The sequence below is a fragment of the Coffea eugenioides genome, chromosome 7, assembly GCF_003713205.1.
Source record: "Coffea eugenioides isolate CCC68of chromosome 7, Ceug_1.0, whole genome shotgun sequence".
Taxonomy (NCBI): domain Eukaryota; kingdom Viridiplantae; phylum Streptophyta; class Magnoliopsida; order Gentianales; family Rubiaceae; genus Coffea; species Coffea eugenioides.
This window is the reverse complement of record NC_040041.1, coordinates 17,046,544-17,061,421: the sequence shown is the minus strand read 5'-3', so window position 1 is coordinate 17,061,421 and position 14,878 is coordinate 17,046,544. Positions and strand designations below refer to the sequence as shown.

The 14,878-nt window shown below is 31.8% G+C and overlaps 1 long non-coding RNA gene across 1 annotated transcript in view; it reads right to left on the bottom strand.

The window, feature by feature from the left end:
* Nucleotides 1-622: 622 nt before the first annotated feature.
* Nucleotides 623-14,878, bottom strand: part of LOC113777575 — a 26,342-nt gene continuing 12,086 nt past the window's right edge. Inside the window, exons 2-3 of the long non-coding RNA XR_003469203.1 lie at nt 863-1,002; nt 623-716 (exon numbers count right to left, since the gene is read on the bottom strand). This is a non-coding gene — a long non-coding RNA (uncharacterized LOC113777575). The remainder of the gene's footprint in view (nt 717-862; nt 1,003-14,878) is intronic.

Sequence of the window (14,878 nt, the reverse complement as noted above, 5' to 3'; positions counted from 1 at the left end):
GTAAGACCTATATATATATATATATATATATATATATATATATAAACACAAACACCTGTGCGTGCATAGGTTAAGATATTCCATAGATATCACATGATAAAAAGTTACATATTTCCAAACACACATGAATTTTTAGAACTATAAATTTAACCAAACAAATTCATCTCAATTATACCTATCATTAAAAAAATTTTAGACCTTTCACAGACCACTACCATATTTTGAAATAAAATAAAAGTCATTGAAACTTCTGAAATTAAATAAAGTCCAATAGAACTATAGATGCTAAAATCACAACCAACATAAGAGCAATATTATCCCATGTCCAATAGTCTAAATATTAGAAATAACAAAGAACAATATAAAAACTCATTTAATTCTAGAAAACAATTGAAAAATCCAAGCAAATCTAATTTCTGAGGCTTTTATCATCTTTTTCATCATTCTTGGACAACAAGTATTTAAAAAAAGCCATCTTGACAAGTCTTCATCATCGTCCAAGAGCATAATTGATCCACTGACAAAAATACAAAATTTATGTTAGTTTTATCACACCAACTAGTCCAAATCTTAAAAATAGAAAAAAAAGAACACAAATAAATTTCATACAAATTACCATTTGAATCTTTAATGCTAATCATCATCTTCATCATCATTAAAAAAGTTTCTACGTTGAAATGCTTCTAAATCAACATCTTCCCATTCATCTTCGTTATCTAAAGAAATCAACATAGTTAATTATACACACATTGAACAATTAAATACAATATTAACTTTACTTTTGCATCAAACTAATAACCAATTTCAGTTGGAAATGATAAAAAAATTATAATTTCAGCTTTTACTAATACATGAAACTAACCTTCAAATGGTTGAGAATTTGAACCTTGATCATGAACTGGAATTTCTTCAAGTTCTTCATCTAACTCATCATAATTTCAGCTCTTCGTAATTTAAGCGTACATATCTTCTACGTGGTCATAATCAATTGGTATACCAAGTCTGCAACGAGTTGGTTGACATTTTCAATTACGGAATGGAGAATATGGGGATATGAAACTTGCTTTGGTCAAAAGCTGTGCTTTTTAGCTAGACAGACCAAAGATTATGGTCCTGCCACCTTTGAAACTCAGGCCACCCAAATGATAAAAAAAAATAAAAAATTTTGAGCCAGAGTGCCATTCTGGTTCAGGACCCTATCAATTAATGCCATATTATCCAAGTAGCAAGTAGCGTCCACCAAATAAAAATCAAAATGCTACAATTAATAAAATCAAAACGCTTCCCTCTCAAGCAATTCATCAAACAACTGGCAAGCTAACTTCAGACACCCACATTTCACTAAATAAATGTAATGCTTCTGGCTAGAGACCCAACAAAGACATCATCAATTGTTGAAATTTCACAAGAAATAGAGTAAAAATTGAATTTTTTTCTTTAAAGTTTATATAACAACAATTGATATATTTTAAAATCAACTCAAAATATTTAATTTAACCCATAATTCTAAGTTAAATAGGAAAAATACGAACCATAAAAAGCATATGCACATCAAGTAACCAACTAAGAGCAACAAAAAAAACAAAGAAAAGGTAAACTAACCTGGTAAATTGGTAATGGCTTGAAATTTTAGAGGCTAACTAAGCCGTGCACTTCAATGCAAGAACAATTGGTGCATCAACTTTTGAAATGAAAACAAAAGAAAATTGGAGTTCTTGGAGATTGAAGAAGAGAATTGAAATTGGCTTTTGTCTTGATAGTTGACCGAGACAAGGAAACAGAGAGAGCCAGGCGGCGTATTTGCAAATTGGAGAGAAAACTCTTTAGTTTATGCCTTAGGGTTAGAGCCATTGGTTATTGCCTTATTGGTACTACTACTTGGTGGCTAACCGAAATAGGAAGTTAAATGTTTTAAAAATAAAAAACTGTGGTTCACGATTTTAACGGTTTTTTCCGAGTTTGACCAGTTCTTGAGATAGGTCAAACTAAGATATGAACCGAACGGTGTCCATGGCCGGTTCGCAATTCGACCGGTCGAAAAACATTGCCTGAAAGGCCACCCCAAAATCTCTAGGGATTCAAGTATCAAGTTTGTCAACATGGATCAAAGTACGCTTCTGCAATTTTTCCTTGTTAATTTATTTCTTAATAATCGTCATATAGATTTTGAGTTTAATAGGTGATAATTTTCACCAAAGGTTAAATTTAGACAACCACCCTAACAATCAGTCACAAGAAAGATCAAAGGGTTTTTCTAATGGTGTTCAATAAATACTCTTAACACATCTAAATCACATTCAACCTACCATGTTTATGTATACACTAATAATTATTAACCTCTTTTCCATTTATATACTTTTTTCTAATTAATTTTATTTTTTCAATATTTTAACACTTGAAGTACATCTTAACGAGTGCCTATTGAATATCATTCGCAGATAGGCCAATGAACAAATACCATACATAGCTGCACACTAGTCCTTATAGATGACTCTTCTATGTTTATTATGAAGTGAACCAATCATATTGCTTATTAACTCAACTAATCATCTATATCTATATAAATTTGAGGAGGATTTTTTAGCAACAAACTTCCACAAACCTTCCTACTATCAATTCCATTTTTCTTGTATTTTACATTTAATTTATTTCCTAAAATACTTTATGTCCACGTTTGAAACACACTATCACATTTCCATCAAGTAAGAATTTTACTCCAACTAACACTTCTCCCTTCACACACCTTCCCACTTCAATTAATACTCCTCCAATTAGCAATTCCACTTAAAACTCCTCCAACCCCATTAATACGAGATAACCACATAATTTTACAAAAAATCGTAATTTACCATCTCTTTCAACTTCTTTTTGGTATCGATCTCTTTCAATTTCTTTCTAGTATCGATCTTAGCCCTCAACTTAATTTCACCATGAAACATGCCCACCTACAAATATTTCAACAGCGCCTAAATTTCAAACTCGTCAGATTACAAAGGAGAAAACATTTGTAGTCACACCTATGCTAAAAATTCTCAATTAATTAATTAATGAACAATTATCTACATATTATTTTGAATTAATAATTGTAATCTATACATTTTTTGAATTGTTTTAAGTTAAATATTTTCTGATACTTGCTTAAATTCAAAGCATTAATATAGACAATATGTTCCATAAGTTATGTAAAAATTGTGGACAACCATGTCAATTTCATTCTTCAAAAATGGTGTGTATCCATTGTAATGACGTAGTCGACACTATTGTTAGGTAATTATTTTTATATATCTTTAATTTTAATTGCATTTTTTATTGTATATCACAATTTCTTCTTAACAAATACAATGTTAACATACAAGTTAGAGATTCCAGTGGTAACCTGTACCTTGCACTCCAAGACAGGCATACACGATTCATATTTCATTATGATGCTTCTTATTGTAGAGATTTAAAAGGGAAAGTATAAATTATTTATACATATATATTTTTATAAAATATTATTTACAAACTTTGTAAAACAAATGATAATTCTAAATTCCGTATGCTCTTAATTGTTAGGAATATAGTGGTACATTGCTCGACCAACACATTAATTTATGCAAAAATCGTGCATTCTCACTTATAGTACAAACTCCACAAAATTCAACAAAATTAATTAAACCCCCAATACTAGTATTCGGACTTGGAGTTGATTGGTTTGAAGAATGTTCTCACCTTCATAGAAGATTATCAAATCGAAGGCAAAATATTTGTAAGTATTTCATTTACTTATCAAGTTAAATATTCAGTTATATTTAATTGAACCCTTGTGTCGCTCAATTTATGATATAGATTTCTACTTTTTTTTTTAGGAATTAACTTCCATCAATGTGGTAGTTTATAAATAAAGAGGAAGTTTTTATCATATATTGAACTATTGCTACAAAATCTCATTTTTTTTTAACTATACTTTCATGTGCCCTAAATTATACAAACAATTACGTACATTTCTTACTCTTTTTAAATTCCTCCTTCGATTATAATTTCTTCCAAAAATGTTATCCCTCCCTACCATGTTCTCATTTTTTTGTGCCACTTCTCATTAACTTTTCCCTACTTTTCATTACCCTCATCCTCACCTTTTTAACCCAAACTTTTCATATCCCTTCAACTCTTTTTTCTCCTACAAACTTTACATTTTTTTTCACTCTACCTTGCTTCTATCAAATTATGTAATCTCTTACCGAATTTTGCACCCTATTTACCTTATATCCTGTTACTCTCCATATATAGTTGTAAATATAACCAATTTTTCAACTTTCTCTTCAACAAATAAGTATGGGTATGCAATTTTATTAACTTTAAATGGGCAATCCAATTAAACTCATTAATTAGTAGCTATTAAATGGATAGATTGTGACTACCTATTTGGACCTAATTAAATTAGACTTAGATTCAAATTCATTAGTAACAAATTCAATAATTATATTCTACTTTTTGCAAAGGATACTTAATGTTCTTTTCCTATTCTTTAATTTTTGTTAAATTTTATCCTATTTCTTTCGCAACGGATCTTCTGTCCCATACCCCTATGCCATTCTCTGTCCCATTTTTTATTATATTGCTATTTCTCCTACATAAACACCATGTTTTAGTTTTTTTTTTGTTTTCTTAAGATCCAATAATTATTAACTGAATAAAGAATAAATACAACAATTTCAAAAAAAAGTAATATATAATAGAAAATTAAAAAAATACAGAGAAAATTCATAAAAATCTAATTTTTTATGCATTTTGATTTTTTGAGTTTGTTAAATTTTGTATATTATTCAGTTAATAGTTATTGGATCTTAAGGAAAAAACAAAACAAAACATGGTGTTTATGTAGGAGAAATGACAATATAATAAAAATGGGACAGAGATGGCACAGGATGTGGGACAGAAGATCCGTTACGTATTTCCTCCTTCCCTTCTTTCAAAGTTTTAATTAACTGATTAAGTATAAATTGATTTTTTGCATTCACACTTAAATTATTTTGAGATTCTTATAGAGTGACAAAATTAAAACTCCTTATGATCACCACTATGGGTTTTTCTATGTAATTTTTTAGATAAAAATTTATTTATTAATGCAATGTGTTCTTATTTTTGTTGATTACAATGATGTATTATTTTGTTGCTCAAAGAATATGGGAGAAAAAATAAATAAAATTTTACAATGGATTGTAAATGGGTAAGATAACCAAAATCACGTAAAATTATATCCATTTAACCCATATAAATCATACATTTTGATAGTTTCATCCCAACCCACAACTGTAGCTTCTTACCCTCCCCAATCCTATACTCCTACCTTTATACTCCTTTTACTATTTAGGATTCATTACCTTATGTTTACCCTTTCCGGCCCTATACTTCAATCTTTCTATTCCTTTTACCATTTAGGATTCATTATCTCATTTTTCAATTTTTTTTTCAAACAAAGAGTTAGAATTATAGTCATGAAGGAAAATAATTGGGCATAACTTTGGTGAAATACTACTATTTTTTGTGATGATCACCCAAGATAATCGTTTAAACAAATATTTGTTTTAAAATTTTTGATAAACACTCCAAAAAACAACCATCTAAATGCCCCTTTTATTAATTTATAATTCATATCAAAATTTTGTTTTATGTGCACTTTCTGATGTACGCGTTATATGTGAAATTATCCAAATGAAAATTTGCGCATGTAAAAAATTATCTAGGTAACGTTGTATGTCAGAATGCTTATTTCATTGGTTGGAATCATTATCTAATAGGATAAGTTTAAAGCTAAAAAAATTAATTTAGTTGCAGAAGGTAAAATGGTTAAAGAATGGCTATAATTGGGTATGTTATCTAAATGTTTGACAAATCTATATATATATCTGGAAGAACAGTGCTAAAAATATTATTATATAAATGATTAAAAAATGAGACTAATCACATTATTCCTCAGATTTGACAAATCAATCTTATTAATCATGGAATAAATTGGGCCAAAGTGATAAAGTTGCAAAGGGGTGAATGATTTTAACATGAAACTAATCAAATTATCCAAAATTATTTTCTTTACTTATGGAAGGAAAAAGGGGTTAAAGTTTGAAAACAAACTATAAATGATTTATTAAGCAATCATTTTAAGTAGGAAAGAAAGTTTTAAATTTTAAATTTGAATTGTCATCGGATCTATATGTATTGCAGGGGAGGTTTTAGTGGAGGCCTCATGGATGGCTTCCAAATCTCCCCTACTTTTTTCTAGATTTTTCATTTATTTTAATACATAAATTCAATTAAAAAGTTTGAAATAGTGTTATTTACAACTACTCCTATGACAATTCAAATTTAAAATTTAAAACTTTCTTTCCCACTTCAAATGAGTGCTTAATAAATCATTTATAGTTTGTTTTTAGATTTTGACCACTTTTCCTTTCATAAGTAAAGAAAATAAATTTGGATAATTTGACTAGTCCCATATTAATTCACCCCATTACAATTTTATCACTTTAGCCCATTTTATTCCTTGATTAATAAATATTGATTTGTCAAATCTAAGGAATAATCTGATTAGTCCCATTTTTTAATCATTTATATAGTAACATTTTTAGCACTTTTCTTCCAGGTATATAAATAGATTTGTCAAATATTTCAAATAACATATCCAATTATAACCATTCTTCAACCATTTTATCTATTGCAACTAAATTAAATTTTTTTAGCCTTAAACTTATCCTATTAGACGATTATTCCAACTAATGAAATAAACATTTTGACATACAATGTCATCTAAATAATTTTTGACATGCTCGGACTTTCATTTGGATAATTTGCATATAACGCGTACATCAGAAAGTGCACATAAAACAAAATTTTTATATGAATTTTAAATTAATAAAAGGGGCATTTAAATGGTTATTTTTTTGGAATGTTTATCAAAAATTTTAAAACAAATATTTGATAAAACAATTATCCTGGGTGATTATCACAAAAAATAGTAGTATTTCACCAAAGTTACACCCAATTACTTTTCCTTGATGACTATAATTCTAACTCTTTATTTGAAAAAAAAAACACTTGAAAAGTGAGATAATGAATCCTAAATAATAAAAGGAACAGAAAGACTGGATTATAGGGTTGGAAAGGGTAAAAGAAGATATTAAATCCTAAATAGTAAAAGGAGCATAAAGATAGGAGTATAGGATTGGGGAGGGTAAAGTCAAGGAAGCTGTAGTTGTAAATTGATGAAATTATCAAAATGGGTTATTTATGTGGATCAAATAGATATTAGTTTTACATGATTTTGGTTATCTTATCCATTTACAATCCACTACAAAATTTTATTTTTTTTCCTCCAATATGCTTTGAATAACAAAATAAGATATCATTGTAATAAAAAAAAATAAGAACACATTGCATTAATGAATAAATTTTTACCTAAAACATAAAAAAAAAGTTACACAAAAGAACCAATAATGGTGATCAAAAGGAGTTTCAATTTTGTTGCTATTTAAGAATCTCAAAATAATTTAGGTGTGAATGCAAGAAATTAATTAACACTTAATGAGTTAATTAAAACTTTAATGGAAGGGAGGGAGAAAATAGGATAAAATTTAACAAAAATTAAAAAAAAATAAAGAATAAGAAAATAATGTTAAATATGCCTTTGCAAAAGGTAGAATATAATTATTGAATTTGTAGTTATTTAAATTTACTTACTAATGAATTTGAATCTACATCTAATTTAATTAAGTCTAAATAGGTAGTCTCAATCTATCTATTTAATAGCCACTTATTAATGAATTTTAATTGGATTACCCATTTGAAGTCAATAAAATTGTATACCCATACTCATTTGTTAAAGAACAAATTGAAAATTTGGTCATTATTTACAACTATATATGGAGAGTAACAGGACAGAAGGTAAATAAGTTGTAAAATTGGATAAGAGATCGCATAATTTGATAAAAGTAGGGTAGGGTTAGGGGTGGCAATTCGGGTCCAAATCAGGTTGACGGGTCGGGTTCGGGTCAACCCATCAGAAAATCTGTTGACCCGAATCCGACCCGCCAACCCGTGACGGGTCAGGTATGCTGACCCGAACCCGAAAATTTCAGGTTGATGGGTTGGCGGGTCAACCCGAAATGACCCGAAACTTAATTTTAATTTATTAATTTATCACTGTAATTTCTAATAAAATCAATTTCTCACAAAACTAATTACATAATCAAGTAATAAAAATTTAAATAAATAATTCCAAACCAAATCTAAAATAAATTAAACACCGTAAAAGTGTTTTATCCCAAACAAAATATAAAATAAATTAAAACAATATAAAATTAAAAAATAATATAATATATTATTTGTCCAAATATAATAATTTCAACTTCACACAAATTAAATAAATTCATTTAGGATTAAGTAATTAATGCCTTTGAAAAAAAGAATAACTTAGTTTAGTTAGATAAAATTATTTGTATATTTATTAAATTATTTTTAATTCGTAAACGGGTCATATCGGGTCATATCAGGTCACCACGGGTTGACCCGAAATCGACCTGTTTTCTTTTCGGGTTCATCGGGTCTAACCCGATTCTGACCCGAATTCCCGAAACCTCAACCCAAACCCATTGATTTCGTGTTAGGTTCGTGTCGTGTTTTCAGGTCGTGTCGAAAATTGCCACCCCTAGGTAGGGTGAAGAAAAGATAGAATTTGTGTGAGAGAGAAGAGTTGCAGCCTGGAGGGATGTGGGAAGTTTGGATTAGCAAGGTAAGAAAGAGAATAATGAAGAGTAGAGGAATGTTAACAAGAAGTGGCGCAGAAAATGAGAACATGGAAGGGAGGGGTAACAATTTGTGGTTGATGTACTTTCAATATTTCTTTAGATATTTTTGACCTTTATTCATATTTTTTAATAATATACGTTAAGGTTTTAAATAAAGTACATAAATACAATATAAATTAGATACTAAAATAGCACTCTTTTAATTTTTTTAACCTTTTTTCATGTAACTAATATAAATAATTCATTTACTATTATAATTATATTAAACGTAAATCCGTGCATAGCACGGGTTGCAATACTAGTTAGTTGTAAATCATACTATTTCAAACTTTTTAATTGAATTTATGTATTAAAGTAAATGAAAAATCTAGAAAAAAAAGTATGGGAGATTTAGAAGCCATCCAAGACACCTTCATTAAAACCTCTCCTGCAATACACGTGGATATAGATACTCACCATGTTACTAATATTCGTTCCCATTAGTAATTAATTCTTAGAACTTTTTCTAACCTTTTTTTCTAACTAATTAAGTAATAGTTACATTACTCTTATTTTAATTTCAAGAAGACATCTCCCAAATGATGTATAAAAATTCTATTGTACAAATCACTTAAATATTCTTGAAAGAAAATGTACAAGTACCATAATTTATTTTTACTCAAAAATTAGGATCTAAAATTAGCCAAATCGGACATTTACGTACCTATGTAAGAAATAAATATAATGTGTCACAAAGTTCCTACATCCTAGATAAGAGTTGCTTACCTTTGTCGGTTAATCAGTAATCATGAAAATAAGGAAGCAAAGCAATCGCGAGAATACCTGAAGGATTTTGTTGTAATAAAAGAATGAAAAATTACACAAACATTCCTCATATTTTACCAAAAGAAATTTTACACGCTTGACATTTAAAATACTAATTTTACGTCCCTAACAAAACATATTTATTTAAACCAAAATCTCTAATTCTAGCCATGTTTTAGCCTAAAACTAAGCCATGGCCTAACCACAATTAAATGTGAAGAGGTCAAATGATTACCCATCCCATGACCCAATTCAAAAATTTAGAAAGAAAAATGTTAACGGGAGTGTTTGAATACAAAATTTATCCCAAATAATATTTCGCTTGCATCATAAATACATTTTCCAACCCACCTTTTTATATTCCCAATCACCTTTTTATCTCACATATATCACATCATAAAAAGTGCTACAGTAATTATTCCAAATAATATTTCAAATAATACCCTATCTATTGCGCTTCTTTTTTGTTAATTATGCTCCTTATCATTCTAATCATGTAGTTTTCGTTTTTTAGAATATATAATAAAATAAATAGTAAAAGTGGAAATAACATTTTCCTTCGAACAATTCTGTTTTAAAATAATTCTGAGGTTAAATTGGAACTGCAAAAGAGTTCTGGGTCCAAAATAAAATAACTATTTTTTTTCTTCTTGTCCGGGCATCTCCGTCTGCGTCGTCTTCGACTTGTAGAATTTCTCATCTGGCAGATTGTGTCGACCGATACAGTACAGTACAGATATAGCGGCAGAAAATTTCCAATTTGATCGTACTCAAAAGAGTCTTGAGCACGGAGACTAAATGGGGTCTTTGGAGGACACTGAAATGGTGAGGACGGAAGTAGAGGAGTCAAAGGAAGCAATCTTATATGTTAATGGTGTCCGTCGAGTTTTGCCTGATGGATTGGCTCATTTGACTCTTCTTGAGTATCTCAGAGGTAATTTGGAAGGCTAATTTATGGGAGATCTTAATGAGGGTTTTCAAGCAATGACACAGATCTGTAATTTGGCCATAATTCACTCAATTCAACTCAGAATTGAGTGTGGTCAGTGGCATTGAAAAAAAAATTCATAAGCCTACAATTTCTTAGAAGGAATCATTCTAAAATTCTATCCACAACTAGCTCATATTTGAGTATCAATTCGCAGCTCAAAACATCACTTCCAGTACATATGTGAAACAGGACAGACAAATTTACAAGGTTGGTACGGCTCACTCAGGTGGAATTAGGGCATGCATTTTATACCTTTGAAAAACTGGGAGTGTCTAGTTTCTAATGCCGCAAACAGTACTCAATTTGGATGTTGGAGTAAAGAGTTATAGCTGAAACAAAAACACTGCCAGAGCAATACGGGACAAAATTCCAGTTTTGGCAAATTTTCGAAATCTCAACCTTTACCCATCCAAATCACGTAATGTTTTGATGAAACTTTCTACACAACCCATATTACACATTTACATCGAAATCCAATCAATTGAACCACAAAAAAGTGCACTAATGTGCACGGAAATAGCAAGGGCAGAATTGTCCCTTTTTGCTCAACTTACCTCTTTGAGTTTTCCTTCAACAACACAACTTATTTCCACTAGATTAAACACTAATCCAACATAAACAACATCAAATATCATCAAATCAGTCCACCAAGCCATAGTGGGATTTCATAGAGCCCACACACCAAATTTTCAACATAAATAAAGCTACCCATATGAAATTATGAGTACACGAGTGCAAGATATCTTCCATAAACTAAGATTTTAGTAGTTGATCGGTGTTTACTTTACTTGATGAACAAAGCAGAAAATTTTGGCCTCTTGACGCTCAAAAAAAATGTGGAAAGCAAGCTCTTCTCCTAGCTTAAGTGAATCTCCAAGTGGTCTTGAGTTTAAGTTGCAAGTTTGGAGTGAAATGGATGGTTGGATTGGGAGAAATGAAGAAGAAAGTTTCTTGCTCCTTCTTGCTTGAGAGAGCCGGCTGTCTTGAGGGAGAAAGGAGAGAGAAATGGCTGGTGGAAAAGCTTCTTGAAGAAGCTTAAGTGTGTGGCCAAAAATGTTCCAAAAGTCAACCCTTCAATAGTGCGCGTTTGTGCACGTTTCGTGCCCGATTCCTCTCGGGTTTATTTCATTTGTGCACTAAACCTCTAATGCACTTCTGTTCATACTATTATTATTCACTCTTAATGGTCTAAAAATAAGGGTCTAAAGTCTCTCAATTAATCTCGCGCGCGAAAACGCGTACTTCCAATTTAAGTGCGATAGAGTGAATTTTCTAATAAATTCTTATAACGATAATATAACTAACTAATACTTGAGCACTTAAATATAAAAATACCTATTTCAAGACTAATGTACAAGTCTCCAATTTTCCAAACTTATTGTATTCTCGATTCGATTATTGTCTCCAAATGCGTATTCACTATTCTCACTAAACGAGCTTACCAAAAATTAATTTTTGTAACAAGTCATTTTAAAAATACATGTAAGCCATAGTTCCATGTAAATAAGTTTAAAATGATTGAAATAAATTATTCAGAGAAAATGGGTGAGTAAATAATTAATTAAGCCAGTAAATTAAAATAAAATAAGAAAAATTCGGGTCCTCACAACTTTCCCTCCTTTAAAAGAATTTCGTCCTCGAAATTCATACCTTCTGTAATCTCAGATAACCCTGAACCTTGTTGTGTGATCAATTCATATGTTCTTGCAGATGCTACTGGTCGGTTTCCTCCTCCATTGACTCGTTGAGGGACAGTTCTATTTCCTTGTGAAGTAGTAGCTTCTCGTGGATATCTCCGTGGACAGTCGTGAACTTTATGATTAGTGCTCCCACATCCCTTGCACTTTCACCCTTTTAGCCAATAGTTTTCTTCGATATGATTTGTCCTTCCACAATATCCACAGGTCGGGCGAGGCATTGTGACTTGACTTGCCTGTGAGGTTTTCTTTGATTGTTTCTGTCCTACTGGAGCTCTTCGTGACAGAGTCCCTTCTGGTTCCTTTATCATGAGTAGTGAAGGAAGTGATAGTTTTACTCCATCCACTCCTTTTCTAACTTTGGGTGGTGGTTCAATTTCCCTTAGTTTACTATCGGATATATCTCTTTTCCTCGCTTGAAAGGCCCTCAGTTGGGATTTTGTGCTCTCCACCCTTTGCGCTTTCTTGAGAGCATCACTAAATGTCTCAATCTGTGCTGCGGCAAGGGCATCTTGGATTTCTAAATTTAATCCTTGGATAAACCGTCTTATTCTCTTCCGTTCCGTAGCCACCAATTCTGGAGCATACGTAGATAACTTCGTGAATCGTGTTTCCTACTCAGCCACACTCAAAGTTTCTTGATGAAGCTTTATAAAATCGTCTTCTCTCTTTTCTTGAACAAGTGGAGAAAGAAATTTCTCATTAAACTCTCGTACAAAGTTTATCCAAGTCCTTGGAATTTGATCCCTTTCCCACTTGTTCCTTATAACACTCCACCAGGCTCGGGCTGCTCCTTCAAGTTGAAATACAGCATGTTATTCTTGGTTTTGATGATCACAAAGGACTTTGAAATGTTTATCTAACTCTCTTCAAATATAAGTGTTTTTTGCTTATCAAAGAATCAGGTACGAATATGTCAAGAAATGAAAATCAACCAAAAGAAGAAGCAAAAACAGGACACTCATGTCGGACGTCCGAAGGAATCGGTCGGACGTCCGAAAGGATGAAGATCATTGAGAAGAAGATTCTGTCGGACGCTCGTAAGGAAGCATCGGACGTCCGGATGGATCGGACGTACTCCTCGGACGCACATCGAACGTGTCGGACGTCCTAAAAATTCCACAAAGTGTTGATGACTCTCTGCCAAGACTCTGTCGGACGCTCGTAAGGAAGCATCGGACGTCCTGAAGGATCGGACGCATGCTTCGGACGCACATCAATCTCATCGGACGTCCTAAAAATTCCACGAAGATTTGATAACTCTCTGGACGACGTTCGGACACAGAAGCTCGGACGATAAAATCCCATCGGACGTCCGAACAACAACTTGACTGATTTTCGGACGATGGGATCGGACGATGACTAAGCCGTCGGACGTCCGAAAGCCCCAACGGCTAGCTGACTCTTCATCTGCCTTCTATCCGTTGGAAGCATTAATGAAGCCCATTTCTGGTCCCCTTCAAATACAAACGATTCTGAACAAAGAAGGAACTTTTGCACACTTTGTTTACAAGATCTCAAGAGATATTTTAGCTAGAAAATAGTCTCCAAAGCTAGATTTGTTCTCCAAGTGGTGTGAATTTCTTGTGAGCATTTCTCTTGTGGTTGAAAGTTTCATTAGTGTAGCTTTGTTGAGGGTTATCTGAGTGATTGTAAAACTTCTTAGCTTGACTAAGTAAGGCTTAGGGCAAGGAGGAAGTGCTCCCTCCATTGTACATCTAGTTGATCATCTTTCATCAAAGAGAAGTTGCTCAACCTAGTGATTGGTCTTCAAGTTTGAGGAAAGCTTGGTAGACAATCGGTTTGATATTCTATCTTATTCTTTTTGTTTAATAAAATTCTCATTGCTTATCTATACTTATTTTTCGAATCAATATTGCTCTCTTCTTCTAATCTATTTGATTGATCATTACTAGAAAAGAAGGTAAATTTTTATTAAGCAAAAATTGCATAAATTTGTTTAAGATTTTAATCAACCTAATTCACCCCCCCTCTTAGGTTGTCTTTGGGCCTTACAATTGGTATCAGAGCTTGGTCTCCTAGAGATTAAGCTCTAACGGCTTGGAGTAAAGATGACAACCAGTCATGCTATGTTTGTTGAGGGGCAATCTGTTACTAGGCCTCCCATGTTCAGTGGCTCTAATTATGTTAGCTGGAAAGAAAGGTTGATTATCTTTTTGCAATCTATTGATATTGAGCTATGGTTTATTGTGAGTGAAGGACCGCATGAAGCTAACTTTCTTGATGCAGATACAGGGCTGCTTCGGCCAAAATGAAGAGCTGAAATGAATGCTCAAGATAGGACTAATCTCACATTGAATGCCAAAGCCATGAATGTTCTTTATAGTGCCTTAGATTCAAACGAATCAATTAGAGTAAAAGGTTGTAAATCAGCCAAAGAAATGTGGGATAAGCTAAGAGAAATTCATGAGGGTGGTGACAACGCGAGAGAACAGAAAAAGGCTATCTTGGTCACAAAGTATGAATCATTTAAAATTGAACCTCTTGAGGATATTGACAAAATGTATTACAGGTTCAATGACTTGATCAAAGATCTCGAGGTGTTGGGCAAAGAGTACACCTTGGGAGAGAAGAACAGGAAA